General features: G+C 40.3%; 1 long non-coding RNA gene across 1 annotated transcript; it reads left to right on the top strand.

Annotated features, from left to right (window-relative positions):
- Positions 1-298: 298 nt before the first annotated feature.
- Positions 299-4,076, top strand: LOC120036723. The gene is made up of 2 exons (XR_005474618.1): positions 299-355; positions 3,847-4,076. It is a non-coding gene; the product is annotated as an uncharacterized LOC120036723 (long non-coding RNA).
- Positions 4,077-5,897: the final 1,821 nt, after the last annotated feature.

Genomic DNA, 5,897 nt, shown 5'->3' with positions numbered 1-5,897 from the left:
GACAATGTTAAAAATCTGTCGTTCTGCCCTGAACGAGGCAGAACGTTCCTAGGCCGTCATTGAAAAATAAGAATGTGTTCTTAACTGACGTGCCTAGTGAAATAAAGATTAAATAAAGGTCAAAAAAAATATAAAAAAATTGGCAAATCGGCGCCCAAAAATACCAATTTCCGATTGTTTATGAAAACTTGAAATTGGCCTCTAGCCCATTGGTTCACCCCTGAAGTGGGAGTTTAATGATGTTGACTGACAGGGAAGTAGTTATCATTATAAAGGAACTGACCCTCTGCATTCTCCTCTTTTCTGTTTTCAGGTGATGAAGCTGTGAGTGAATACAGCTCCCCGTGTGCAGAGAGTAAGTACATAACAACCTTTCTATAACCAAACCTACATTTCTCATACTCATGCTTAACCTGTTTGGGCTGCAGGGCAGTATTGAGTAGCCAGATAAAAGGTGCCCATTTCAAACGGCCTCGTACTCAATTCTTGCTCGTACAATATGCATATTATTATTACTATTGGATAGAAAACACTCTCTAGTTTCTAAAACCGTTTGAATTATATCTGTGAGTCAAACAGAACTCATTTGGCACAAACTTCCTGACCAGGAAGTGGAAAGTCTGAAATCGATGCTCTGTTCTACTTCCTGCCTATACATGGGCATGATACGTATTAGTATACGTGCACTTCATACACCTTCCCCTGGATGTCAAGAGGCGGTGAGAGAAGAAATTTTGTGTTTATCTTGGTCTGAAGTGGAATACAAGCTCTTTGTATGACGTGTCCGCCCATTTCCTGTTTTCTGGTGAGCGCGAAAGGGGACTTGGATTTGCCTTCTGTTTAGCTGCCGTTATAGGCGACTAATATCTCCGGCTTTGATTTTATTTGATACATGTGACCATATCATCGTAAAGTATGTTTTTTCAATATAGTTTCATCAGATTATTGAAAATTTTTCGGGAGTTTTGCCGTGTTCCGTTCTCTTCCGTTTGTTGACATGGACAGCTTCGAGCCACTTGGCAAGTGCGCTTGCTAATTCAAGAGGGAAAATGAACGTTCTAAATCCAAACAACGATTGTTCTTGACAAAGGACACCTTGTCCAACATTCTGATGGAAGATCACCAAAGTAAGAAACATTTTATGATGCTATTTCATATATCTGTCGTGCATGTGAACTAGTCGCCGGCGGCCAACTTTGGGGTACTCAGCTATACCGAAGCTGGATGTCGTAATGAAGTTATTTTTTAGAATTCTAACACTGCGATTTCATTAAGAACTAATGGATCTATCATTTCCTATACAACATGTATTTTTTAGTTATGTTTATGAATAGCTATTTGGTCAGAATATGTGTGTCAGAAAACGTGTCAGAAAAATATCGTTGCTGTTTAGACGTTGTGGAAAAAGTAGCTAAGATAGCAACATGTATAACCACTGATTTCAGCTCTAAATATGCACATTTTCGAACAAAACATAAGTGTATGTATAACCTGATGTTATAGGACTGTCATCTGATGAAGAATATCAAGGTTAGTCAAAAAATTATATATCTTTTACTGGTTTGTTACGATCGCTAACCTTTTGCTACTGGGAAATGGCATGTGTTTCTGGCTATTGTGGTAAGCTAATATAACGCTATATTGTGTTTTCGCTGTAAAACACTTAATAAATCGGAAATATTGGCTGGAATCACAAGATGCCTGTCTTTCATTTGCTGTACACTATGTATTTTTCAGAAATGTTTTATGATGAGTAATTAGGTATTTGACGTTGGTGTCTGTAATTATTCTGGCTGCTTTCGGTGCAATTTCTGATTGTAGCTGCAATGTAAACTATGATTTATACCTGAAATATGCACATTTTTCGAACAAAACATAGATTTATTGAATAACATGTTATAAGACTGTCATCTGATGAAGTTGTTTGTTGGTTAGTTTGGTTGGTTCTTGGTTAGTTAGGTTGGCTTTGTGCATGCTACCTGTGCTGTGAAAAATGTCTGTCCTTTTTTGTATTTGGTGGTGAGCTAACATAAATATACGTGCTGTTTTCGCTGTAAAACATTTTAAAAATCGGACATGTTGGCTGGATTCACAAGATGTGTACCTTTCATTTGCTGTATTGGACTTGTTAATGTGTGAAAGTTAAATATTTAAAAAATATATATTTTGAATTTCGCGCCCTGCACTTGAAGTGGCTGTTGTCATAAGTGTACCGACGCCGGGCTGCAGCCATAAGAAGTTAACTGACAGGAATGAAGATACAGGGCCGGCCCTAGCATTTTGAGTGCCCTAAGTGAGATTTGCACCTCACAGGAAAAACATTTAGTGGCCCCCCTCTTGACGGCGGAGATAAATATTTTTGTTGTAAAGCAAATTTTCTGCAATTCTATACATTTGTCTTAGGGAGTAAAGGAAATGTTGCATTTCTAAAGCAAACTTTCGGCAATTCTACAGATTTTGCCATGGTTCGGAGAGAAGTTTAGCAACTTTATAACAAATTCCACAATTTTGCCATGGGGCAGAGAGGATAAAATTAGTAGTTTTACAGTTAATTTCCTACAATTCTTCCCATTTTGTCATGGGGTTGAGAGAAGTTTTATGTTTTTAAAGCTAATGTCCTGCAATTCTACACATTTTGTCAAGACTTATGCCATGTTAATGATATGAGAGTGACTAACAAAATCATCGGGGCGGCAGATAGCCTAGCGGTTAAGATCGTTGGGCTGAGGGGCCTCCTGAGTTGGGCAGTGGTGTAAGGCACTGCATCACAGTGCTTGAGGCGTCACTACAGATCGGGGTTCAATCCCGTGACCGGGAGGCCCATGAAGCGGCGCACAATTGGCCTAGCGTCATCCGGGTTAGGGGAGGGTTTGGCCGGCTGGGATTTCCTTGTCCCGTCGCGCTCACGTGACTCCTTGTGGTGGGCCGGGCACCTGCAAGCTGACCTCGGTCGCCAGCTGGATGGTGTTTCCTCTGGCTTCTGGGTTAAGCGAGCAGTGTGTCAAGAAGCAGTGTGGCTTGGCAGGGTCGTGTTTCGGAGGACGCATGGCTCTCGACCTTCGCCTCTCCCGAGTCTGGAGGGGAGTTGCAGCGATGGGTCAAGACTGTAACTACCAATTGGATGTCATGAAATTGGGGAGAAAAACTAGTAAACGTACTACAAAAAATAAATAAAAGGATAGTTAGGCCACTAAAAGGTTGCTGGTTCGAGTCCCCGAGCCAACTAGGCTCGTGATCAAGGCACTTAACCCTAAAAATGCTCCTGTAAGTCGCTCTAGGCACAATCAGGGGCCCAATCTAAGAATTGTGAGCTGACATGGCTGATTGAGTGACGGACATAACAAGAGAAACTGCCAATCCACAACAAAATTTCAAAACTGCACCTTGTGTATTCTACAATTATAACACACAACACATGGGAAACTGTGAAAAAAAAGCATAAAAAAATGTGTGAAAAACCCAGCAGCGTTGCAGTTCTTGACACACACCGGTGTGCCTGGCACCCATTACCATACCCCGTTCCAAGGCACTTACATTTTTTGTCTTGTCCATTAACCTTCTGAATGGCACACATACACAATCCATGTCTCAAGGCTTAAAAATAAAAAATTTACCTGTGTCCTCCCCTTCATTTGAAGTGGATTTAACAAGTGACATCAATAAGGGATCATAGATTCACCTGGTCAGTCTGTCATGGAAAGAGCAGGTGTTCTTAATGTTTTATATACTCAGTATATATTATTTGGTCGGGGGCCGGCCCTGTGAAGATTTATGTTCATTGTTTTATATGTTGTAAAATCCTAGGCCAAGCAGGGAATGTTATATTGATGATTGACATTTTCACAGGTGACGAAGTCAATGAAGTGTGACAGACACTGGACCTGGACCCGACCAAGTGCTTTCATGTGTAGGAAGTCATGTGTTTTTTTTAGGCAGAGCTCATAGAACCTCTCCATTTATTTGGTTTGATGCTTGTAGTTCCTGGTAACACATTGACTAACTCGTGATCTGTTTTTAATATTGTAAGTGAACAAAAACATTTTAATACATGGTCATAGATGGGCCGTAGGATTTGACCTTTTTAACTCCTTTTTTTATTTTGTTAATTTGATTTGTGCTAACACATGTCACAACCTGCTGTTGTAACTCTAAACCTGCTATTAAAGTTGTGAGATCGTTATTTCAAAAGCTACATTTCAGTGTTTCTACTGCGATGATGAAAATGCATACGACTGCATCTACTGAAAATGAAATGTTTTAATGAAACTATGGCCATGTTGCTATGGATTCAAACCACAGAAGACTCAACATCTATTAAAAAAAATTATCTGACAAAATCGATATAATCCATACATTAAACACTGAGGTTTACATGTTCAAAATCACAGCATAGTCTTCTCTAAAAAGATGTTCAGATGGTCATTATAAATGTTGTTGTGATCGTGTAGCCTATCTGAATCCTTTACAATGATGATGTCAAGCTACCAGATCATTTGATATTCTATTAAAGCTGAAATGTACCCTGAATCCAAAAGTGCATAGGATGTAGTGGGGGATGGAACTTGATTTGAAATTCAGGGGAGGTTACTGTTCATGCACTTGTGTATTGCTGTTAACAGTATGATAATTCATCAACAAAGATTGTAGACCAGCATGATTCTGGTCAGTTAACAGACTAGGAGTATTATGACATCTCAAGGCACAGAGTGATTTATTACATATCCAGTACTGTTGTCTGTGGTCTCATTATGTAGTCTCTACTCTTAGAAAAAAGGGTTCTTCGGCTGTCCCCACAGGAGAACCCTTTTTGGTTCCAGCTTAACCCTTTCTGGTTCCATGTAGAACAATCAGTGAAAAGTGTTCTACCTGGAACCCAAAAGGGTTATTCAAAGGGTTTTCCTATGGGCATTCAGCATAATTGCTGGAACTGTGCCAGAAAGGAGAATGTGTCTAGAAAATACCAGAGCCAGCACAGTACAGTGCCACCCCCCTTGGCTCTCTCCAATGACCATGCTCCTCAGCCGCGGCAGTCAAGGCACAGCCAGCTCAACCGGGGGCGGTAAGCCACGGAAAGAACGTGCTTCAATAGCGTACTGCGTTGCCATTCTAGACCAGGGTTTCACAATCTCGGTCCTCGGGACCCAAAGGGGTGCACGTTTTGTTTTTTACCCTAGCACTACACAGCTGATTCAAATAATCAACTAATCATCAAGCTTTGTAGGGCTAGGGCAAAAAACAAAAAGTGCACCCCTTTGGCTCCTGAGGACCGAGATTGGGAAATGCTGTTTTAGACAGACACAGAGTAAGCTGCATATGGAGGTTCTAGCTAAGGATTGGTGGAGTTCTGTTTAGCACTATGACTACTTTGATAGACTTGAATATTGGGTTGTTTGGGTAAATCCTCCATTGTGATTCATGCAAATGTGGTTGTAGTATGAAAAGTAATAGTACTATCAAAAAGGTTTTTTCCAAGCAACCTGGAGAAAGTCAGCCTATAGGTTTTAAAGTTTTTTTGGTCTCGGTAGCTTTAGAAAATGTTGCGCTAGAGGTTCCAGTGGAAGGCGAATAATAAGGACTAGAAAAGTACAGGTAACTGCTGAAATAATGAAACACTTGAGTAAATGAGGGATACAAAGTATATTGAAAGCAGGTGCTTCCACACAGGTGTGGTTTCTGAGTTAATTAAGCAATTAACATCCCATCATGTATAGGGTCATGTATAAAAATGCTGGGCTGACCTTGATTTTGGCTACCATGGCAAAGCCCCCATAGGATGTTTAGTTTATTAATTCGACCATTTAAAAAAACAAACGCACATAAAACTTAAAAGCCATACATGCACAGTAAAATCATCGTGGATATCTGTAATGACTTTCGTCGTTGGAAGGAGAGGAGGA

This window comes from Salvelinus namaycush, unplaced genomic scaffold (genome assembly GCF_016432855.1).
Source record: "Salvelinus namaycush isolate Seneca unplaced genomic scaffold, SaNama_1.0 Scaffold1447, whole genome shotgun sequence".
Classification (NCBI taxonomy): Eukaryota; Metazoa; Chordata; class Actinopteri; order Salmoniformes; family Salmonidae; genus Salvelinus; species Salvelinus namaycush.
Note: the sequence above shows the minus strand (reverse complement) of the source record. Positions and strands in the feature narration are given on the sequence as shown.